A 26,333-nucleotide genomic window follows, 5' to 3' on the forward strand; every position below is an offset into this window, starting at 1 on the left:
GCAAAATGACTTAGTTTCCGTTGTTGCGGAAACCTATTGGATACTGGGTAATGTAGGTTTTCAGCTAGGTTTCTGTACCCGAAAACTAACAATTCTGTTGATTTCAGCTTAGATGAAATGGCAAACTTAGCTTTGTGTTGTTCCATTGGGGGCTATATTAATTTACTGTTACACTTGTAAAATAATTTCTATATACAGTATCCAGCTTGGGTCCATGCAGGAGGAAAAGCAATAGCCCATTTTTATACTGTACTGTTAAAGTGTTTATGGTTATATGTTTTAGTGTACATTTGTGATAGACTAGTTATTTTACTGTCTTTCAAGACAGGTAAAACATTTTTATATAATGCACACATTTAAATTTCCAAGGTTAGTTTCAGCTTACTGAAAACTACCGAAACCAACAAAGTTAGTTTCCAGAAACGGAAATTTAAAGTAAAGTATCAATGGTAGTTTCCATTGCATAAAGCAGCTGGAAACCATCATTGATGGGACCACAATGAAACGAATCTAACTAAATTAATCCATATATACCAGTATATACAGCATATAACCGACATTAACCTACGCTTAAACTGTCTATGTATTCCATGTATATAAGTTTCAGTTTAGTGATCTCAGTGTTTTTGTACACCAGAATTCAAATAAAAGATACTGTCACATGAAAGAAGAATAATTTCAGGAAAAGTTAAACCATATTACGGAAACTTAAGATTCTACTTTGTCTCCTTAACGATTTGTTAGGTACACTCACAGATGCCTTAAACTTTTAAATTACTGAAGAACCGTAAGGCTCCATTAGGTTTCAGTTACCCATTGGCTTTTCATTTGTTTTTCTCAAAGTGATACATACTAACACAACAAACTGGGAGTGGTTATGCACATTACACATATCTGTACTCAAAAGGACAATAATTTCGTAAAATGTCCAATAAAGAACATAATACAGGCTTCAACAAATTACACAGTAGACTTATAGATATAAAATATGTTTAAGTTTAACGTCATCTGCCAGTGGTGAAAAATGTTGGGATTGAAAGAAAATGAAGTCAATGAACGCTTTGCCTTTTAATTATAGCATTATCATTATTGATCCATTATCATATTTATAAGCACTTTGGAACCTCATAAATTTATTAAATGGCTTTCTAGATATGTCATAGAGTACCTAAAATATAAGGGAATCAGTTTACTAATTGAAAAAACTAAGAGATCTTGTTGGGTACTTCCTGGATTGTCAGAAGAGGAGAGGTGGGGCTTATAACTCACATGAACAATGTTGTTTGTGGAATAATTTTGTTGAATGCTACAAGAAAAATGAAAACAAAATACAGATATCAAACTTAAAACCAACTAACGCTATAACAAAACTAATGGGCTATTACCTTGTTCGAGAAAAGTATCCATCAGTATCCACATAATGGAACGATATGCCATTCATCGGCAGCTGCCCCCAAAACTGTTCCATGTCACGCGACCGGTTTCACTGGACACCAAAGATAATACACCTGACAAGTTTTTACATAATGTCACAATTCTTTAAAACGGTGCATGTTGTTTTAAGGGATTAGCTTTCTGAAATACCTAGCTTAAATAGGTGACACGAACTCACCCCTTGTTCACTTACATGATGAAAATCAATGAAATTGAACTCACTTAGCTTGTTTTGATTGATATGAGTAAGCACCAACTCATCAATTTTGGTACATAATTTGCTGGCCATACTGGTCATCACTTTTATTATGGCAAAACAGCAGTTACATGTGTAAAGTAAAAGTTCATTCCGACTTCACGGGCTGTATGTATGGATGGTACATCTTGGATGTCCTGGGTATGTTGTAGAGTCTCAGCTGTCTCCACTGTCGATGATATAGTCACCAAACATCCTGACATACGTAACTACCTAACGTGTCAACAATGATATAAAGGTATAATTTATAAATATCCGCTGTGACAATGAATACAACATGTAAGATAAATATATTTTACAATACCACTGATGATTTGTCAACAGGAAGAATAAATGTACTTTATGTTAGAGAAAACAGTTTCATACTTAATGAAACTGCAGTGTAGACTGGATGTGTACTATGTACATGTATTATGAAATTGTTTTATCATTATGATGATTAAAATAATTTGTCTCAAGATGTCATTTTAATGGATTTTATTGTTGTTGCCATGTCATGAATATGTAAAATATTATCTAACATCTGGTATTTTCTACGGATATCACTTCGCTGTACAATTTATTTTGTTTTCAACTTGGGAATTTAGTGTTACCTGCATGCCTATCATCACAGATTATGTCCATTGTTCTCCAAGCGCGGTCAACCTGAAAATCCCTGTGTGTCGCCCATATTGTTGTTACAAATATCACAAATACTAAACCTTTTCAGTATAATGCTTAGTAACTCTACAAACATAAAGACTATCTTTTGATCGGGCCCTTTTGACAAAGACGTCGTGACAAGATAAAAGTAATAAATCAATTAGCGTGTTATCGATTAATCCTTTCATCTGTGTTTTTTTTTTAACTCAGCTGATAATTCCTTTTGCTGCTCCTGCATGCATATATTACATAACATGTAGTTCACTAGATGACCATCAAGTGAATGATGACAAATAAACGGGTAAAATCGTTGTATTGCATGCAATATTAATTGCCTACAGAATCTTAGGGAACTACGCTGTGTGGTTTTAAAATAATAGGTCATCAACCATCACATTGTTCTTGATATGATTAAATATCAGGTAATAGTTTTAAAGAAATACACAGAAATAGGATCAAACAGAATAGGATCAAATTGGATCGATCAACGATCGGAAAATCTGAAAAAAGCTTATACTGACTGCTGGAGTACTTTATTACGGAATACATCCACTGTTCTTATTGTTTCATTCTTTAGGTTGAGGAAATTCTGCCATGGTTGACAGCTGCCCAGTCCCTGGGTCCGTCCGCGGTCGAGGTAGCATGTGCTGCAGTCAGACCACATACTAAAATTGTTGTCCCTAAACCGAAGCTTTGATTTGGAATGAATGAGGCGTCAGCGAGATGTGACGGACATTGTAAAACAAACAATTTACATAAACACATATTGCAGTTATCAGTGTTTTTCCAAGCTTATGAAGGGTAAGCAGACTATTGGCATGTTAACAATAGAAATGAAAAAGCAACCTAATTGACTACCCATAAGTCTTTGTTTGAAATGCCGCCATCTTTGTTCAAACGCATTACCGTAGATTGGAAAAAACTTCGTTGTTGTTTCCAAGTAAGTCTATGAGAGTAAGGTAGTAGAAATGGCAGTCTGTATACTTGCTATAGTTTTCTTGACACATGGCAACAGACTTGACAATCGAAGCTTTGGAAACAAGGATCCGGGAACTCAAAGCGATCTCAACGGAAACCCAAGACAGAGAAATTGGCAGGTAGGTTTCAGATAAAATTAATTATTTTCTTCTTATCATAGCAGTCAGTTTGCATCGAATTAAACGCTTTCGTAGGACCCGAACCTTTATCGTACATTAACTGTGCGCCAAGATTTCGATTTCTCCCACGGTTATAAATGTGAACATTGCATTTTGGTGTGAAATTTGTTAAAAAACAACATTATTGTTGATACCAACTGAACATTCCGTTAAAATATAACCATAAGACAAGTATACCCTTGTGTTCCTGTACGTTGAGTCTGATGTTTTATAATTTTGATTTCCTGCGGCAGCTCATTTTGTTGCTGGGCACAACCAACACCATAACCAAATATTTATTCTTCAGTCATTTTTCTGAGTGTAATTTTGTCTCAGTATTATTCTTTCTCTTGTCGGACTATTTCAATTATGTATCCAGCTATATTGGAACCGTGTACTGGAGCCGGCGTTTATATAAGACACTTGGCTTGTTCACCTTTCCAGGTTATTGATGGAATAAAAATATATTTTAAGAAATTGTTATACATGTATCCAGCAAGGCAACAAATATAGATGAAACCAGTAGTTCATGATATTCCGTGGAAAATATTACCAATCGACATATGTTCATGATCCAAATGTGTGTCTCTTTTGTTTTAGGCTATTGTGAGAAGAATCATGGAAAAGTTCGAGTTACCTTGAAAATCGATTAAAAGTTACTTATTTAAGGTAAAAAACTTACCCCAAGTTTTATTATTGCTCGTCATCATAATCAAGATATATGTTGGGTTTTATAAGATTAGAGACGTCAGTATTACAAAATACAATTAATTCGTTTCTTGTTCACCATTGGGTAAATCTAGCATCTAATTATTTCATTGTCAGGTATCTAGTACTAGCAGTAGAATTGACATAGCATACTATTATGTAGTGCATATTTGCTGCATAATCATGTCTGTAATGTTAATAGAAAACTTCTCACGCCGGCTGTAATGCATATACATGTAGTTGATATACCACAATTACTTATTACTTGGTTTGATACATGATAATAATCAAACTTATGAATGTTTGTGTCGGATTGTAATAATCTATTATTGGACTAATGAAAATTAATTCATTTGCTTTTCTTAATAGAAACCTTTTGGATAATCTGGAGGAGCAAGGCGGACGATCGACGTCGGCAGATTACAGGAAAGAAAAACACAGGAAAGATGCTAAAAGAAACAAAAGAATCTGATCTGTAAGTTCCTGAAACTGGATAATATAATATAATTTGTACCGGTTTATACACTTCCTGACACCAGTTTAAAACACTCTGAGTCACTGACATGATGTGCTACATATTATCACATCGCTATATACCTGTAATAGAATAACTTTCCTTATCACATGTCATTACCCATCACCGCAATGTGCCATTATCTAATTAGAACAAGTGCCGCACTCAAGAATAAATGTTGGACATAACTTTCGCAGTGCAAGAATTTCATTTTTTCCCAGAAACTCCAACACCTCCTGAAGAATCTAGCTGGGCAGAGAAAAGAACACAGAAGGTGGCTGCAGTCCTAACCCTAGAATTAACATCGCCAGTGGTGTCTGAAGCTCCAGCGGCAAAATGAAGAACTTATGACACCATCCAACAAGATTCTTTCCAACCACCTAAAGGTCTTAGGAATAGGATGGAATGTCTAAATGTACATTCAATTATCTCCTGTAGTCACCCTGTTTAGGACAAGAACATCTGTCTCTCTCTCTCTGTCCCTCTGTGTGCTTTGTGTCAATGTTTAATTGTAACATTGAAACATAGATATGATATATATGTTTATGATGAATAAAGAGAAATCGACTGACATGCCTGATTTTGTATTTATTTATTTCTATGTCCATGTGGTGTTGAGGTAACTGTAGTTGAAATGAGTTTATTTTATATTTCAATGTATCATGAATAAAATATATGACCTAATACATTCAAATATATAATACACTCATTTCACCTACAGTTAATTTAGTTGAATAATCATAATTTAATATGGACATATGGTAATCACTGAATACTAATGATTGAAACCAAATGGAGCCATACAGATTCTGATTTACTGAAACTTATGGAACATGGTAAATGTGTTTAATAGAATCGAAATTCACAGGGAATCATAATTGAACTAAGTAAATACAATGTATATGAAACCATCTAAAAGTAGAGGATAAGGGAAACCCAATGGAACCTCATAGGAATCTGCGTACGGAAACGCACTGGAACCATACAGGAATCTGGGTTACGGAAACGCACTGGAGCCCTACAGGAAAAAGGGTAACGGAAACGCACTGGAGCCTTACTGGAAAGTGGGTAACGGAAACGCACTGGAGCCCTTACTGGAAACTGGGTAACGGAAACGCACTGGAGCCATGCCGGGTTTCTGGGTAATTTGTAAGTTTCCGTTTTCCGGAAACTTGAAGGAAATGTAGAGAAACGTTCCGGAAACCTAGTTGAAACGTAAGTTTCCATTTTGTTTCCGTTAGGTTTCCGGGGTCCGGAAACCAAGTTATTTTTGCTGTGCCTGAATGTCCACTTGTCAGTTGCTGATGGATGGTTATGATCAGCTCATATGATCTCACTTTGTCCTATTTACTGATGTAATGATGACATGAGAAATATTACTTGCTGTTATAGAGCAGTATACCAGCAGAACATAGGGCAGAAATACTATCGTTTTATTGTTTTCCCAGCTGCCACACGTTCCATGCTGGACAGTTACATAGACTTCTGTCATATCTATATCTCTAGTCAATATAATTACTATGTACATATGTCTCCCGTCTGCGTGATTGGAACAAATGAATTGTCAATACTGTGATCAGTCAGGCACAAAGAACTTGCAAAAATAATACACCTGGATGCCTTGCTTCTCATCAGAGCATAATATTTTCATGAATACACGTTTACTAGGACTTTCTCCAATATAAAAAAAATCAGTGCAACCTATGGCCCACTAAATGAGATCAACCATGCACACTGATTAGAACACTTACATGTAAACTATGTAATCCTTAGCACCCCATAGTTGGTCAATGTAAAAGCCCTGGTCTAACAATATGTAATATAAGGGTGTTTGCTCATATAAAACTTTTTATGAACATTAAACCAAAAATTTTAACCAAAAACACAGTTAGAACAATATGATGAATAGTTCTTATATAGAACTATTCATATAAAGCTACAGTTGCTTTCTGCTTGTTTTAATGCAATCAATGGATAACTTCAGATAGATGGGTGTTTTACTGACTGACTGACTGACTGAGTTTGGTTTTACGCCGCTTTAAGCAATATTCCAGCAACATCACAGCGGGGGACACCAGAAATGGGCTTCACACATTGTACCCATGTGGGGATTCGAACCCGGGTCTATGGCGTGACGAGCCAACGCTTTAACCACTAGACTACCCCACCGCCCCAGATGGGTGTTTTAAGGAAGGACAGTGTTGCTGGCAGCTGGAAGCTGGTATCAGCTTGACATACTAATGATATGATGGCATTTACATATCAACAAAAAGGAGATTGTTCAAATAAATTTTGGGTTGTTAAAATGTCTTTTGGCCCCTGTCACTGTGGGTCATCACGACCTGCTGGGGCAGATCAATGCTTGTAGCTACAAGTATCAATAACTTTCATTGTATATACATGTCACTGAGGTACAGCTGGAGTACTGCTGATTGTAGCATTGAAGTCTTCGTGAATCCATAAAGAAATATTTCCAAAATATTCCCAAACATATCATTAGAGGGAAGTAAATGTTGGATGTTTGTTTTTAGCAAAACAAACAGATCTAAATAATCCAAATATCTCCATTTATATATGAGTGAAACATCAAACAGGTTTTAGTTTGCAAATCAAAATGCTTTCTCCTTACTTTCAGGTACTTCTCCAAGCAGTTTAAGAATCGCTGTAAATTGTTAAGATAGGGATCATGGCCCCAAGGTAAAATTGTCAGCTACTTTATTTAAGTGATCAATGGGCATGAAGAACAATAACAATGATAAAAGTTTCCACCAAGTATCTGAGCCAGTCTGAAGGAACAAAGATGATAGCAACCCATGGACTAGCAGGGCAGTGCTGCAGGAGAAACAAAACAACAAAACATGTCATCAAATATAGGACCTCTCCATTCCACATTATTGTCAGATCATCTCAGATGATTTGTCTCACTGATCTCCTCATGCAAGGAAGGTCGTGACTGACAGCTAAACACGGATCTAACTACATCACATGTGTTTACCATCGCAGCATCGAGTGAGTGAGTGAGTGAGTGAGAGAGAGAGATAGGCTTTATGACATTCTGAAAAGTATTTGAAACACATAATGGCCATACAGCTTTTTCACATGCAGCTTGTGGCCAGTAAGATCCTGAACTGCTACACTTTCGATGAAATCATAACAATGGGTATTGCTGATAACATGGGCAACAGTGGTATTACAGTGATATTATGCGGATTCTTGTCAATCCTGGATCACCATATCTGTGCTGCTTATCCCTGCGATGCATGCACTGGTTGTCAGTACTGATTTCAAGCACCACAACACTTATTATCAAGGAGTAGTTTGAAATTCTTGTATTTCTCATCTCGAACCAATTCTGGGCCAACAGAAAAAAGAATCCACCATCACACCTTGTTTGTTAGTTGTTTCATGCTACACAGACATATTCCAGCTATATCACATCAGTCTATAGATAAACATGTCTGGCTGGATCAGACAGTCCAGTGATTGACATATTCAGTATCGATCTTAGCAACTGAGATACGATGACATTGGTCAACACAAATCAGAAAGCCTGAATCTGTGGCCACATGGTGTGAACAACCACACAGACAAACTGTGAACACCCACACACACAGTGGAGTGAGAGAGTGAGTGGGTGAGTTATAATTTAACGTCACATCGGCAATATTTCAGCCATATAGTGATGCACAGACAGTGGACATCCATATAAGACATTCCATGGACGTCCATACAAACATTCTGTGAATATATCCATACAGACATTATGTGAATATCATAAAAGACATTCTGTGGACATCCATACAGACATTCTGTGGACATCCATACAGACATTCTGTGGACATCCATACAGACATTCTGTGAAAATTCATGCAAAGGTTCAGTAAAACCATCAAACCTATCCATCATGTTCTTCTGTCTGGACAAACAGTCATAAAGACAATATAAATGGCCTACTTGCCAACACAAGATGCCCCAAGGGTGCGTACTTGTCAAATATTATCATAATAAACCCATTCTTGACCCATTGTATAAGTCTACAACTTCAGATATGCTATGTAGCCACTTCTACAGTGGTCTTAGTCAACAGCTGACCAGAGAATGGCTTACATCGTCACCATCTCAAGAGCCCTGAATGACAGCTATCACTTGCTATAAGCGATCCTTCTTTTATCAGATTAACAGTAAATTCCTCAATGCAAATATGACAATTATACCCTAAGGAATTATTCTTGCTACTCTTGCGCTCAATTCTGATACAACCTTGACTTCCTATACTGCATGTTCCCCTGTTGTGCTTTAAACTGTGCCATGATTTTTAACATGAATCATCTTTGTCTATAATTTGTCATTCAACAGATACATGATTCATTTTAGGACAAGCTGTGGCAACATCTGGCCACACTGTAACTGGTTCAGACAAACAGCTTGGGACATGAAACCTTCTGTAAGTCAGTATCACTGTACCAGTACGTGTACCATAATACTCCATGTTCCATTACCCAGTGTCTATCCAACCTGTCAGGACAAATACCCAGGAACCATTCTTCAATTCAATCTTCAAATGTTCACATCACCCAAACAGAATCCAAACACTGCCAGTGTTCTTGGACAGTTCACAGATATCTTATAGCAGCATCAAGGATTAGTCAGTCTGTCACTAACAGCAGTCACCAACTTGTCCTTGGAATAACTACCATACAAGCAAAAAGTTGGGGGTTTTCAACTTGTTTAGTGGTCATCTTTCCAGTACATCAGCTTGCCCGCTAGAGTAATTGACATTTATGGAGCCTACTCAAATCTATGATATGTCCTGATTTTTTGCAGTCTGCCCGGCCTGTAAGGAGATTATGAAATGCAAATAAATATCCCATACAACAAATAGAATTTCAGCTATATTATGGCCAAATGCAACAGATTTTAAATAGGGAGAAAAAGACCCCAACTGCAAAGATCTACAAGCACGGATACAGAAACTGATATCTCAAACACTATCATGAATTTCTTCACAATTTCCAGTGTTGCCTACAACAGTGAAAGGCCTCAGCCAGATTTCTTTTAGAGAATCAGATTTTGGTATCTACGACTACTGCTTGGATAAAGAAAACAATTATCCTTGTTATTTGTCCAGGTCCTTGATCAATTCTGACTTGATCGCCAACAAACATAGCAATGTCATGTTTGTTTGATAACACTGAAAATAGTACCTGCCTGACCTTTATATATTTGTATATTTATCTGAAATTGCCCCCAATGGATGCCACCTTCCCCGGCTGGCTTTATCCTGCTGAGAAGCTGACCCATGATATAATGGATACAAATGTACAGTTACACAGGGTCATTGTTACTGAAACGTTCATTGTTGGGGCTAGTGGGCGATCTTTAGAAGTTTATCTTCCCATCACTAACCCACTAGGCGTGCTGATCAGGATTCCTACCTTACACTGATAGCCCATGTTGTATATGCCATTACAATTTACTTTTAAACCTTGAAACAGTTAACCAGTACTTACTTCACTTTGATTGGTAATGTTCACGCCAGTGAATGGACAGTACATATTTTCCCTCAAACGACTGACATCTCTAGTGTCCTATCCTAGGTGATGTATCACCCACACTCATCGTCATGACCATATCACCCCACTACTACAGTCTCTACACTGGCTCCCCATCTCTGCAAGAATTTCCTTCAAAACCCTCATTCTGAATCGGGACTGCCTCTACAATGATGACTTTCCCGACTATATCAAACAACTCGTCTCCATGTATGTACCCCAGCGAGGTCTCCGATCCTCCTCTGAACCTCACCTCACCCAACACAGATCTCCAAACCAACTGTCTGACTGAGCCTTCTCCTTTGCCAGCCCTCAACTGTGGAACTGTCTTCCAAAGGAAATCAGGAACACTTCATCGAAAGAAATTTCTAAATCTCTGCTAAAGAACCATCTATTAACTGCTGCCTTTCTGTAAAGTTATATGAACTATTTCCTTCACCAATATTGTCACAGCGCCACTGAGCATGTGTATGGTGGATATAAGGTGCTTTATTTGTTCCGTGATCCTATGCTTCGTCAGGGATGACCATGACAGCATACATTAAAATAGTGAATCACCCAACTTAGCTTGTTCATTTCAGGGTGTGCTTTGTCATTTTATTGATGTATTTGAATCAATATTTAAGTGTTACCCAAAATGTTTGAATTCCATACTTTCATACATGAATCATAATTTCATTGTATATGCCCTCATATCTCTGTCATATTATCACCAAATAGGATATAAGAATGCATTACAGTACATTCAGTAGGTGATGCGGTATGTGAAATGTGAAGGTCTTGTATGCAATGTCTGAATTCTATTGGCCCCTACATATTGGGATATTTTACTGCAACATGGATATTTAGCAGGTAAATAACTGAGAGTACTGAGAAACAATCTTCATGAAATTGTAAACTAAACAGTTACAGACAAATGATGTTCATCACAATATAAAACTGGCATGACAACAGAACCAAGGTGGAATGATCCAAGTGAGAAGGTCAGTCAGCCGCCATAGTGAAGTCTATAGGGTGGACGGACCCCTTCCTATGTCATTCTAATTTTATAAATAGTACTTGGTGTTACTCTTCCTGGCAGTCAATGGGATAAGGATGAAGAAGTTACTAGAATGTGTCTGAGAGGGTTATGGTACCTCCACTGACTAGCACTATAAAGTCAGCTTTAGTTGGGACTAACACAAGCAGCTACTCACACATACAGCTCAAGAAGAGTGAATGTGATCGCAGCAGGGCTTGAAGTCATCTCACACAACATCCATACCTAGTTAACTTGCTGACAGGTACAACCTCACAGGTCATGTCAATAAGGCCTACGTCGGATTCGAAGACCCATAGTTTAAATCCCATAATGGGTATTGGGGTTTTGCATCGCAGCCACATGATAAGGCTCAGTTTATGTCACCTCCCATAACAAGATCATGTTTATTTTGACCCAAATTACCCCCTTATCCAACACATTTCTGCTGGCTGAAAATGGCAAACAAAGGAGTTAAACTACAACATCCACAGACAATCTGTGTTCATGTTTATCACCATGGAGAAGAGGTTAAGTAACGTTGTACATATTCCCAGTCAGATGGACACTTGTGCTATATCAGCCTATACAGGAGAGATGAGTTTGGTGAGCCTATAAGGTCTGTCTGCTGTACCCATGTAATGCACAATACTGCATTCATCCCATGTGCTAGCTCAAGTTTATCTAGGATTGAATCGCAGAAAACGCACAGCAAGATTATTGACACAAGAGAAAGCCTAAAGGAAATTTCATTCATGGAAGATTTTAACATATGAGCATTTTGGGAGGAAGATGTCATGTATGTTCCTTCTGTGTGCTGGGCCTTCACAATACCGAACTCATTGCAAGTTCATGAATAAGGGTAAGTCCTTGAATTTAGATTGGGTCCCAGTCTGGCTCTCTGGCAGCAGACTGCCATGAAGCAGATGAGGTCTACTTATAAATGTTACACTATGATAGAACAGCCACCATGTCTTCCTAATGTGCATTTAGACTGGTAATTTGTTTTAATGTGGAAATATTTCTCAAGAGAAAGCATCCTCTTATCTTTACACCACTGTTAACATCCATGGACGCTGTTTGTGAAGATGTAAACTTGAGAAGTTTGTAAAAGTATGCACATAAAAAGCAACTTCTGAGCAGGGTGGCTCAACTTGCTACCTGGTGGAACCAACTGACAAAACATGTAGAGGTGACACTCCCACTCCCACAGACATACACACAGACACGAGACACATATAGACATACAAACACACCATATGCACACAGACACACATACACGGACACACACGCAGACACAGAGAAACAGAGACAAACAACACAACAAACAAACACTACACACCCACCAATTCTTCCTACCCAGACAAATGCTCTCACAGCTATATGCTTATCAGAGTATCCCATTATCTCTGCCAGCATCCCAAGCTTGTCATGGATAAGCACAGTTACAGTGACCCGCCCTGCCTGACCGGAGCAACATCCCACAGTAAACATAACGTATGACCCAGCGCAAACAGACCCTGGCCAGTTAGCCTAACTCAGACACCATCCTAATTGCCGTGCAATACACCTGCATTGCTGAAGATAAATCACATCTCTTATACATGTGTATGTTATGTATGATGAAACAGTCAAGCCTTGAGACTGTGTCTAGGCAGGGGACTGAAGTGGATGTCAATTTCACCAAAAGCCAAATAAAGTTGATACCCCTTCTTTGCATATTTCTGAATGTTTTGGGGGGATGGAGATTTATGGTATGGAAACGTTTACTCTATAGAGCTACAAAATTTCAAACCCCTCTTTTCCAAATGAAATAAACTGTTCTTATATTCTACATTTATGAAAATACTGTCCTTGCTCTATCATTGATATACCACATAGTTTTAACTTGAGCATGTCGAGAGGAGAACATTTTTATCCAGCTTCACAACAGGTATCCCCCTAGATTGCACATGGTGTGATATTACTGAAATACAGTTAGAAGGCCTCTTAAACCATACTGTCAGGCACTCCAGCCACATGGACTAGATGTCAATGCTAATGAGGTTGTGTTGTTCAAGTCCTGTGTACCATGCCCTATGTCTATCTACGTGTACTTGGGTTTGAATTTTGTGAGCATTCCAGCTCAGATTAGGTCTCCAGTCGCCCAAGTTTGTTGTAAAAAGAAATTGTTTTTTAATTATTAGGATTGTTAAGCTGAAAAAGACATAAATATTACACTCATGAAATATACGCGAAACTGACAGCAGTATAGACGTAAGCAAGCAGCTTCACTTGCGTAAAAACAATTGGAAATCAATGAAAACTCCCAAAGTTTTTAGAACAGTGCTTGCATGCCTGCAAAGAAGCATAAAAAGCTGTACAGAGCACGCTCTCAGTCATGTGATAGATGCCAATCCTGAGTTTCTAGCAGAATTTGTCGATGGCAAGAAGATGGTCACTGTATCAGTTGATGGTTGCTTCAGATACACATTGATTTTAGTTAAAGGTGCAAAATAATAGGAACCAATCTCATCAGGTCTTAAACAGTACCATACATGGCAATATTTGTGTACCTTCAAAAGAAAAGACAACGTCAGTCATATTTAAAGGGTAACTAGGCTTGGACCAAATGGCAGTTCCGCAAAGTCAAAATCTGTGTTGTCTATTACCTGAAATATTGTGACGTCACTCAATCCAACAGTTTGTGATAACCCACAGCTCAGGCCTTGATTCACTAGGCCCAGCATGGTCACTACACAAATTACTCATTCTAGCAAAATGTTAAAGCACAAAACTGATAGAAAATTACAGACCTTGCATTACCTATAGACCTTGGTAGTCCACTACACAGCCTCTTGTCAACCATCTACCTTGGCAGTCCACTACACAGCCTTGTGTCAACCATCTACCTTGGTAGTCCACTACACAACCTTCTGTCAACCATCTACCTTGGCAGTCCACTACACAACCTTCTGTCAACCATCTACCTTGGCAGTCCACTACACAACCTTCTGTCAACCATCTACCTTGGTAGTCCACTACACAACCTTCTGTCAACCATCTACCTTGGCAGTCCACTACACAACCTTGTCAACCATCTACCTAGGCAGTCCACTAACCACTGATCCAATCTGTGTCTTGCTGACCATAATTTCATTACATGCAGTTAATGGTCAGTATACTACCCTTTCTAGAATAAAGTGTGCTGGAAAACAATTCTGAACTTTGTAGTAGTATAATATAGGTTTAGCAGCACACATAATCAAGACTGAGTGCCCACCAATCCTTTGTTATGATCATAATGGGCCAAAACCAAATAGTCACTTGTCCTTTTTTAATCTACAACAATGTTCAATTTCCATATTTTAACAAATGAGATGTAAAACTGACTACATGTCCACATGAAAGTATAAATATATTGATAGGATAATATATGAAACGTAAGTAAATGACTTAGCTAACACAGATTACAAGTTTTGCTGTGCCAAACAAGCCTGGCTAATGGTTGGAACAGTATTAGCATTGATTCTGTGTTTGAATCATTAATGAAGCTGGTCACATTGTGTTAATAACGCTACATTTCTGTCTGCATGGTGAACATAATAAGCTGGATGTGTTACTTAATAGGCACAGTCGACTCAAGCCACGATCAAATGAAGGCCCTTCAACAGTTTTGCTTGGTAATAAGATAACTAGTCAATCATGGCCTTGCCAAGTATTCAAAAGAGCAATTCTCTTATAAATGGTAGGTTCCAGGTCTGCCATGCTGGGTAAGGGTGTAGCCTAGTAGGTTTAGGCTGAAATACTAGGTTTGAAGTTAGTACTGGTATCTGAATTACTGATTCACAGGTGCTGTAATACAAGCCAAGCAATTTGACACTTCATTCCATGGGCAGAGTTAGCCCATTTGTTAAAATATTCCTCCATCAAGCCAAAAACCCTGGTTCAATTCCACCTTCCTTGTGCATCATGTATGAAACTGATCCCAACTTCAAAATGTAGGCAATCAACCTCTGTTTAAGTGTTCAGCTTGAAACTTAAACCTATACTAGATCCCATCCCATCAGTCTCCCTGTCTTTACACAAGGCAGAGCATAACAATAAGTACACCACTGACCCAAACTTGAACTTAACACTGGAGCCACACTGACCCAAAGCTGAACTTAACACGATAGCCACAATGACACAAAGTTGAACTTAACACTGGAGCCACACTGACCCAAAGCTGAACTTAACACGATAGCCACAATGACACAAAGTTGAACTTAACACTGGAGCCACACTGACACAAAGTTGAACTTAACACTATAGCCTCCCTGACACAAAGCTGAACTTAACACTATAGCCCCACTGACACTAACGTGAACTTAACACTATAAGCCCACTGACACAAAGTTGAACCTAACACTGGAGTGCCACTGATACAAATTTGAATTTAACACTATAGCCCCACTGACACAAAGTTGAACTTAACACTATAACCCCACTGACACAAAGTTGAACTTAACACTATAACCCAACTGACACAAAGCTGAACTTAACACTATAGCCCCACTGACACTAACATGAACTTAACACTATAACCCCACTGACACAAAGTTGAACTTAACACTATAGTGCCACTGATACAAATTTGAATTTAACACTATAACCCCACTGACACAAAGCTGAACTTAACACTAAAGCCCGTCTGACACAAAGCTGAACTAAACCCTATAGCCCCACTGACACTAACGTGAACTTAACACTATAACCTCCCTGACACAAAGTTGAAGTTAACACTATAACCCCACTGACACAAAGTTGAACCTAACACTGGAGTGCCACTGATACAAATTTGAATTTAACACTATAGCCCCACTGACACAAAGTTGAACTTAACACCATAGCCCCACTGACACAAAGTTGAACTTAACACCATAGCCCCACTGACACAAAGTTGAACTTAACACTATAGCCCCACTGACACAAAGTTGAACCTAACACTATAGCCCCACTGACACAATGTTGAACTTAACACTATAGCTACACTGACACAAAGTTGAACCTAACACTATAGCCCCACTGACACAAAGTTGAACTTAACACTATAGCCACAATGACACAAAGCTGAACTTAACACTATAGCCCCACTGACACAAAGCTAAAGTTAACACTATAGCCCCACTGACACAAAGTTGAACTTAACACTATAGCCCCACTGACACAAAGTTGAACTTAACACTATAGCCCAACTGACACAAAGTTGAACTTAACACTATAGCCCCACTGACACAAAGTCGAAACTGAAGAACAAGGACATATTCACACTGACCTATATATATTTATCATTCATGCCCATGAGGTATATTTCACAGCAACACCCTTCATACACAACCAGGCAAATAGCCTTCATGAAGAGGACAGAGAGAAAAAGCTATGAATGGATAAATAGATATGAATGGATAAATAGATATGAATGGATTCAATATGACCTCCCAGAAACGGATTCAATATGACCTCCCAGAAACACACGGCAGTATGGGCACATTGGTTCTTGCCACTAAACAATCTGGCATGTAATCTACCTTGCACTTATGTGTCAATGTTTATCCCTTTGAATATTACATTCAATACAATGTGACCTTCATTTGACCTTCAATTCTCTAAGAGTACAAGTAGTACAACTAGCATCACTCTTTTCAACAATGGGTTTGTACCCCCTAGGAATCATAACCTCTAATGTTCTCTGATCCCCTTAAACGTGGAACTGATTCCTTTCAGATGCAACCTATACACATCAGTGACAAAGAAATCAAGAAATCATTCTATTTTTTTTACCTGCATAGAACTTCAGAAATCAGTTTGATAAATGAGTTAGTTCTCCTTTTGTACTGAAATATAGGTCAAGCAAATTAGCCTACAGAAATGTGCTAGTGTATCACAGGAATCTGTCACCAGAACTGTGATGCTCCATAGTAAAGGCCCCTGTCACTGTCAGGCCAACTTGGCTGATGTTGCAAACATTATCTCTATTAAAAGATTCATATCCCTTAAAAACATGAAATATGTCATAGATCTGCCTTTGCTTGGGCAAAGAAACATAAATGCACTTATTCAGAAAATGATCAACCATCACAGCTATCTCTCTTGACTTGAATCCTCCAAGTAGCCATTTGAAGTAAGCATGTCGATATGTGTCCCAACACATATAACATAAAACATAAAAACATTCGGTTTTGAAAATATGGCATCTAGAACTCAGTTGCTGGCGGCAACATAGATATCCAACATGGCAGCCATCTTCAGATAAACACAACAAGATGTCTCTAAGAGGGTTGCCCTAAACACACATGTGAGTCTCTGTTCAATGAATACCAACCAGCCCCACACCCTACAGCTTCCCTTCCTTCAGTAGTATTGATTTAAACATCAAAATATTTTTGTCCAGTTATTTAAGAAATACCAGTCACACTTGCAAAGTAAAATTTTCAGAAATTAATGTGTTCCAGCATGGAAACTTTTGCAGAACTACGTGCTGACTGATCTGTGAAACACTTGATAAATACATGGAGTCATCATGGTTCCCCCTTCTGGAAGTAGTGGCCTTCTCACCAACATTAGCACCCTGCCCTCTGCTGCTGCACTAGGTGAACCCTATTGGGAGACCTCAGGGGAATATCTATCAAACCTCAGCCATTGTGTTTGCTTCTTTGGAACACTGTTTTATTCCTGTCTTGAGACCATGAAGTGCTGGATTTATGATAAAAGTGAATCGGTTCTACTTCATGAATAGTTCACAGGAGACATCTTATTTCTAATGTCAATACTTGACTTGACAGGCAACCTTGAAGTTGTGCCATGCAGACATTATTATGTTAAATAATGGGTTGTGTTTTAATGTGTTTTTGACATGGCTAAAAACTGTGCTCTTGGCTTAATACTTAGTGAGCTGGGTTTAAAGATGAACAAACTTTCGTGTGTCAGCTAAAACAATTTAAAATATTAGAAATTAAGCAATCAAGCACAGGAAAGGTACTGAAAACACTGGGAGCAGTTCAGTAATTCTCAACTATTCAGGAACTGACTTCCATACTTTTGTTTTTAGGAAGGCATAAATGTGAAAACAGGAACTATGTGTTGCACACTAACACAGAGAAAACAGTTAGTTACTTAATTATTTAGGCCAACTCATAACTGTGGTCATGTATTGCAACTGCTGTACCTTTACTTAGAGTAGATATATACCATTTGGTATGAAATTAACTCTTATCAGAACTATCTGCTTACCAAACAACCTCACCCCTTTATCCCCACAACCATCTCACCATCTTCATTCCCACAACCTGAACCACCCGACCCCTTCATCCCAAACCTTCTGACCCACTGTACACCCACCCCCACTGTTTCCCTCCACAGTGTACACGCAGGACACCCCTGTAATCTAAGACATGTGAGATATTTGCTGTGAGATTTTCCTGTGTGATTGGGCCACAACAACCTCTGTTGCCTATCAAACCCACTACCTTGTCTGTCCATATTTCTCAATATAATCACTAAAAACCTTCCTGAAAATGTCCACTATCTCTCAACAGTTTTAAGATAATGAATTTATTCCTTATTGGTAGTTGTGTAAATATGCATATACTTAAGGTGAGGTGAGGTGAAATTGGGTTTAACGTCGTACTTGAGAATATTTCCCTCATATGACGACGTGCATGCGTGTGTATGTGTATGTGCGGCTGCTTGTACTAGCCCACACTTAAGCTGGTTTTATAGTGCTAGCTCCCTGAGATACCATGCCGCAGTGAAGCATGAATACCCCACTCAGACACATTATACTGACTCCAAGCCGACCAGTCCTTTGATGTACCCAGTAATGCCGAGTGCCAGGCAGGAACCAACACGTACCATATTTTAATGTCTTTTGGTATGACGCGGTCAGGGATCGAACCCGCGACCTTCCGCTCTCCGGGCGGACGCTGTAACCACTACACCACGGAGGCGGTGGCATATATTTAAGAGCTGACCAGAATATTTGCCTGTTTATGGTATAAACATCGACTTATTATTAGTCAAACATGACAAACAACTCAGGCCATTTATGAAAAATGTATCCATTCTCTGTCAACTAAAGTTCATTTAAGATGTCAGTAGTGGTAATGGGATATGATGACATGTGTGAACTAAGTCAGTGAGCCTCACCACCTAATCCCGTTAATTAGTCACATCTTACAAGCATGGGTTGCTGAAGACCAATTGTAACCCAGATCTTCACAGGTAGTGAAGTGAGAGTGGTTGCTGTAGACCAATTGTAACCCAGATCTTCACAGGTAGTGAAGTGAGAGTGGTTGCTGAAGACTAATTGTAACCCAGATCTTCACAGGTAGTGAAGTGAGAGTGGTTGCTGAAGACCAATTGTAACCCAGATCTTCACAGGTAGTGAAGTGAAAGTGGTTGCTGAAGACCAATTGTAACCCAGATCTTCACAGGTATTTTCACAGGTAGTGAAGTGAGAGTGGTTGCTGAAGACCAATTGTAACCCAGATCTTCACAGGTAGTGAAGTGAGAGTGGTTGCTGTAGACCAATTGTAACCCAGATCTTCACAGGTAGTGAAGTGAGAAAGGTTGCTGTAGACCAATTGTAACCCAGATCTTCACAGGTAGTGAAGTGAGAGTGGTTGCTGAAGACCAATTGTAACCCAGATCTTCACAGGTAGTGAAGTGAGAGTGGTTGCTGAAGACCAATTGTAACCCAGATCTTCACAGGTAGTGAAGTGAGAGTGGTTGCTGAAGACCAATTGTAATCCAGATCTTCACAGGTAGTGAAGTGAGAGTGGTTGCTGAAGACCAATTGTAACCCAGATCTTCACAGGTAGTGAAGTGAAGTGAGAGTTGCTGTAGACCAATTGTAACCCAGATCTTCACAGGTAGTGAAGTGAGAGTGGTTGCTGAAGGCCAATTGTAACCCAGATCTTCACAGGTAGTGAAGTGAGAGTGGTGGTTGCTGAAGGCCAATTGTAACCCAGATCTTCACAGGTAGTGAAGTGAGAGGTGGGTTGCTGAAGGCCAATTGTAACCCAGATCTTCACAGGTAGTGAAGTGAGAGTGGTTGCTGAAGGCCAATTGTAACCCAGATCTTCACAGGTAGTGAAGTGAGAGTGGTTGCTGAAGACCAATTGTAACCCAGATCTTCACAGGTAGTGAAGTGAGAGTGGTTGCTGAAGGCCAATTGTAACCCAGATCTTCACAGGTAGTGAAGTGAAAGTGGTTGCTGAAGACCAATTGTAACCCAGATCTTCACAGGTATCTTCACAGGTAGTGAAGTGAGAGTGGTTGCTGAAGACCAATTGTAACCCAGATCTTCACAGGTAGTGAAGTGAGAGTGGTTGCTGTAGACCAATTGTAACCCAGATCTTCACAGGTAGTGAAGTGAGAGAGGTTGCTGTAGACCAATTGTAACCCAGATCTTCACAGGTAGTGAAGTGAGAGTGGTTGCTGAAGACCAATTGTAACCCAGATCTTCACAGGTAGTGAAGTGAGAGTGGTTGCTGAAGACCAATTGTAATCCAGATCTTCACAGGTAGTGAAGTGAGAGTGGTTGCTGAAGACCAATTGTAACCCAGATCTTCACAGGTAGTGAAGTGAGAGTGGTTGCTGTAGACCAATTGTAACCCAGATCTTCACAGGTAGTGAAGTGAGAGTGGTTGCTGAAGGCCAATTGTAACCCAGATCTTCACAGGTAGTGAAGTGAGAGTGGTTGCTGAAGGCCAATTGTAACCCAGATCTTCACAGGTAGTGAAGTGAGAGTTGTTGCTGAAGGCCAATTGTAACCCAGATCTTCACAGGTAGTGAAGTGAGAGTGGTTGCTGAAGGCCAATTGTAACCCAGATCTTCACAGGTAGTGAAGTGAGAGTGGTTGCTGAAGACCAATTGTAACCCAGATCTTCACAGGTAGTGAAGTGAGAGTGGTTGCTGAAGGCCAATTGTAACCCAGATCTTCACAGGTAGTGAAGTGAGAGTGGTTGCTGTAGACCAACTGTAACCCAGATCTTCACAGGTAGTAAAGTGAGAGTGGTTGCTGTAAATGTTGTTGAGTTGGTGCACTGCTAATAACTTCGCTCATGATTTTGCTGTGCTTATTGTATGCAATATTAAAAGGAAATTTTGAATAAAACTAATAAGATTAAAAACATAAGTCTGGATATCTAACTAACACTACATACAACCAGAGAGTGAAATCACAAGACAAAACATTTGTTGCCATGGTATTTCCAGTGTCACATGCAAAACTCAGTACGGAGTGTATAAAGCCCAACCTCACCCACCTAACCCCCTCTACACAGCTGTATTGGGAGAACAAATTGTGCACTATTACACAACAAAATACAGTGTTTATTTCAAAAGAAGACTGATGATATGTCCATTAATAAAATTATGGTCCTGTTTTTCAAAGTGAAGTGAATGTTTCTTCATGCCAGGTCAGCAATATTCCTGGCACATTTTAGCCTGCTCAGCGACCAGCACATTGAACCAGTGACCTAGTGGTTTGTAGCATCGGGAATCACATCCATGATATACAAGACAACAACTAGGGCCCATTGTGACCACCCAATCCACATTTCCACCAGCTTTTATCATAAACCTATACTTAATTATCACTAGCTGTTTTTTTCTAATTAAACATCTAATTAGGGATTACAAAAGCTAACTGAAATTACAATTTTAATACTACCTTTGAAAGCTAACTTTTGTTCCATATATGTCCATTTAATTTAGTCTGAAAACACTAATCATCAATACATCAGTAAACAATTTCACAATTAAACACTTATATGACTACCTTATCACCCACTTCCTTGTCTCTCTATTGCTACCAAAACAATCTTTGATGGCCATACATGTTCTCTGCCACTGATGTTCAACTTGCTACAAATCGAACAACTTTTGTTCCATATATTTTATTAAAGATAATGGCTGATTTCAGATATCTCAAAGAGCAATTACTCCTTCAGTGAACAACATTTGACAACAATACCACAATAACTTTAATTTCAGGTTCTGCAATTTGTATCTTTTTCCAGCAAGCCAAAACACTGGCACATGCTATCAATAACATCAAATATCTTTTCATCAACCAAAGGAAAATGTAAACAATTTTTTCATAGTAACAGAATTGTTCTAGAAACTGAATGCCTATTTCATCTTCACAACAAACCAACCGACTTGTGTGTGGCATTGATCTGCTTAAACCTTCCAAAAAGGGTCCGAGTATGTGAATAAAATATGCGATACAGTAGGAAATAATTTAGAAAAGGTATAGCAGATATATTAGAATCATTTACAGACGGATTTATCCTAAAAGTCTTGTTTTATTGTTTATTGACCTGTTTACACAAGACTAGCTATGGTGTGGTGTATCTTACAGGTACACTATTAAATTCCATTCCTCTAAATGTACTTCCTTGTAAGGACTACTCTCTGATATTGCTATAGTTCAATATGTATAAAAATAATATGTGACATATGTTTCAGTATGTTTGATAGAAAATGTACAGTTGGAGTATCACTTGTAAAATCCAACTGATATCAACTTTGTGATCATTCTCTGTAGATTCTTTGAAGTGATGAAGTAATGATAAATAAAACTGATAGATACAATGATACAAAACTGAAGGTTGAGTTATTTGAATTGGTGTGATTTCTGGCTTGAAGAACACAATGGATTTCTTGATCAATAACTGAAGCAAAATATTGACCATTGTGGATGCTAGATGCAATATATCAATACTGCGATGAACAGGTTGCGATTCCTGACCTCAGGGGCATTACCACTTTTTATATACATATTTCATTTTATTGGAGGCAGATCGAAGAACATTGCTAAAGAAGTACATATTCTAACCTCAATGCTAACTCCTAATAAAACATACACAGGCCTTTACTCTACTCTTCTGCCAGATATGAACATACAGAATATGCCAGTGTGGTGTCTCCATGCTAACGTTCTCCAATGTACAGATACAGGCTGACATTCCCCCCACAAATCAACCACATCCATCACCATTACAACTCCAACATGTCAACAAATCATGACCTACATCAATAATTTAAGTCATCATTTCCCTGCCTCGTCAATTTCAGCCGTTGGGATGTATGTATTGTCAATATCACCATGTCCAACTATGCACTGTTTTCAAGTACCTGCATTTTAGAGATGTCAATATTTCTCCATCTCATCTGTTTTGCTATTCACCTCATTGAAAAGCCCATTCATCAGTATTGTGAAATTCTAGCTGTTGATTGAGATTCTAGCATGATTTCCTATACCCCAACAATATACCATGAGTGAGTTAGGAGTCTGGTCAATATACACAATCAATATGAAACAGGTGGGTATGGGTCACAGAGATGGTATTATGTTAACTAGCTTCTGGGGAAGCGCTTTTGTCAAACTGTTAACACAAACTCGGTATACTGAGAAGCATTCTGTAAAATGTATTTCACAACTAGCTTGGTTTTCCACCAACAGATTCTCATAGAATGAAAAATGCATACACTGACAAAGGGGAAATGAATACCAAAAAAAACATATGTAAGTTTCAAAAAATATTTCTCTAAAAAGAGCTTAATAATATTTTAGATAACAATACATATTCATTTAATAGTTTGACATATTGATCCTATTTACCCACTTTTAACAAGTAATGAAACTGATTGTTAGGATATAAATCATGTTATCTGAAATGATGACACAGAAGACTAGTATATAGTTGTATGTCATAAGTCGTATGCTGAACACTTGGCCAGTAACAAATGTCAACAAATGAACTTATATATAACATGATGCAAAAATCAGAATTTAAAGGTTCTGATATGTTTGATTTATATGATGCATGCAATATTTTCCCAGTATGTATACTTATATATATGTTTCTATAAGATAATGTCCTTCCTACTCATACCCTGCAGTTCCATTGTAACTACAAGCTGAGTTTGAGAACCATTGCATAATGAGACCAACAATGTCCAAGTAGAGTCACGTGAAATTTCGCTGATATGATCCCTTTTGAAACAAATTGTCATAACCAACAAAGAATAGCTTGTTGTTATCAAATGCAACAACACCCATACTGACATGGTGTTGTGGTTGAAATTATATATCGATTGGCAGTTGGCTTATATATGCCTTGAATATGCCCTGTAACCCGTAAACAGCATAAATGTGTGATAATATTTATGTTTATTATATTGACATTTGGAATTCGCCTGCTTCTCGGCGGCAGCGCGGACTTCTAGCGCTAAAACCATCAGTATTTTTGTACACAAAAGAAATCTAATCATCTGATTTGTGAAGCTGAAAGAGAGTCAATGACTTGTGGCAAAGTATATATAATTACAGACAGACAGTGGCGCGGACCCCGTTACGCTTCCACAAGAACCTTGATAGCACTGCTGTCAATGGATCAGTGAACCTCCCGTTATGCACAAACGTTCTTTCCAAAAAGGCGTGGCTTTCTGTCGCTCCACGCATCAGCGTTGGCTTGACCCACGTGAATCGCCACTCAACCGTGATTGTGTCAATAAACAATTAAGAAAGGCAAGTACTTACATCATCCCATTTGATAAACTTGTGTCCTTTGATCAGAATCTCCGGAACACGGATGGGCCTGAGCTGGACGACATGCACGCCGGGTTTGGCCCCCGCCATACTGTATTAGGCTATTTCACAAGCCCCTTTTCTTTCATTTCACAGCGATCTGACGGGCTTTCTATAGTAGATCACTAATAACGGTCGATCACGACTAGTTCGGAAACCTGTGAGAGGCGAGAGTGTATTTTGACACAAGCCCACCACAGAGAGAGTATTCCTTTCCACTGAGAAAACCGACCTCACACACGATTATAACTCCGTTCAAATGTTACTGATAAACTCCAAAACTATGATATACATCCATGCACAATGGCCTCTCGTGTGCAGCATCAAGAAGTAAACGCAAGCTTCCGTTGCAACCTCATCACTGAGAATCTACAGTTGGTTGCCGAGAGCTTACGATCTTCTCACTGTTGACAGGCCCTCGCCCGACTCGCACTGTTTCGCGGAATATGAAGGTGAGCGGTCATGTGACTTGATCAAAATGGCGCCTGGCTGTCACTGGCAGGTGGGGTTGGTACCGTTACTCCAGGCCATGCATATTGCATATATTCAAGCATGTCAGTAGCTCCTAATCGCCTGTAGTGGCGTGCCAAGGGCAGGTCCGATGAATTCACTCGTCAGTGGTTATTATCAATTGGCACTGTAACGCCTAGCAAATGGTAATAACCTCCTGATGGGCACGGCATTACTGGCGTTTCTGTTTGCGACTATTTGGTAAATTACGTGTCTGGATAATTCGTCATCACAAATAGTAACTTCGGGTTTAAATGTTGTTAAGATACACCCCTTGAAATATGTTATGGGTAATTTACTACTAGATCTACTACTACTACTACTACTACTACTACTACTACTACTATTACTACTACTACTACTACTACAATATTATTTTCAAAATACAAAATGTAAAAAATGTGCAAAATACCAGTGTAAAAGCCACTACTACTACTACTTCTATTATTATTTCCAAATTACAAAATATTATCAAAATGTGTAAAAAGTGTAAAAGCCAAAATGTTCATTTAAAAGCATTCGCGTTATCACTTTCATAAATAGACACGCCCGCTTTTGTTTTGTTTGTATTGACATTGAAATTTAAAATTTAAATTATTTCTCGTGTTGAAGGGAAACAGTTTGTATCCACATCTGACTCCCGTTATCACAAACCAAGCGGCACGTATTTCCAGGTTTTCAGTTACAAACATTTGACACATCGATCTACTCGACCCGGACTGATGTCGTATGGAGAGCGCGTTAGGTTGCTGGAGTGAATGTGTTTAGTTTTACGCCGCCTTTAGCAATATTCCAATAACATCACGGCGGGGGCACCAGAAATGAACTTAACACATTGTGCCCATGTGGGGAATCGAACCCGGGTCTTCGGCGTGACGAGCGAACGACTTAACCACTGGGCTACCCCACCGCCCAAGGTTGCTGGAACAAGACAGGTATGAC

At 38.8% G+C, this 26,333-nt stretch overlaps 1 protein-coding gene across 1 annotated transcript in view; it reads right to left on the minus strand.

Annotated features, from left to right (window-relative positions):
- Positions 1 to 25,374, minus strand: part of LOC124260840 (1-phosphatidylinositol 4,5-bisphosphate phosphodiesterase classes I and II-like) — a 179,800-nt gene extending 154,426 nt beyond the window's left edge. Inside the window, exon 1 of the mRNA XM_046695160.1 lies at positions 24,834 to 25,374. The gene's annotated coding sequence lies outside the window, so the exon portion shown is untranslated. The remainder of the gene's footprint in view (positions 1 to 24,833) is intronic.
- Between the last annotated feature and the right edge of the window lie 959 nt (positions 25,375 to 26,333).

Source organism: Haliotis rubra, unplaced genomic scaffold (genome assembly GCF_003918875.1).
Source record: "Haliotis rubra isolate DU_JTF1 unplaced genomic scaffold, ASM391887v1 Scf78, whole genome shotgun sequence".
In the NCBI taxonomy this organism is placed as follows: domain Eukaryota; kingdom Metazoa; phylum Mollusca; class Gastropoda; order Lepetellida; family Haliotidae; genus Haliotis; species Haliotis rubra.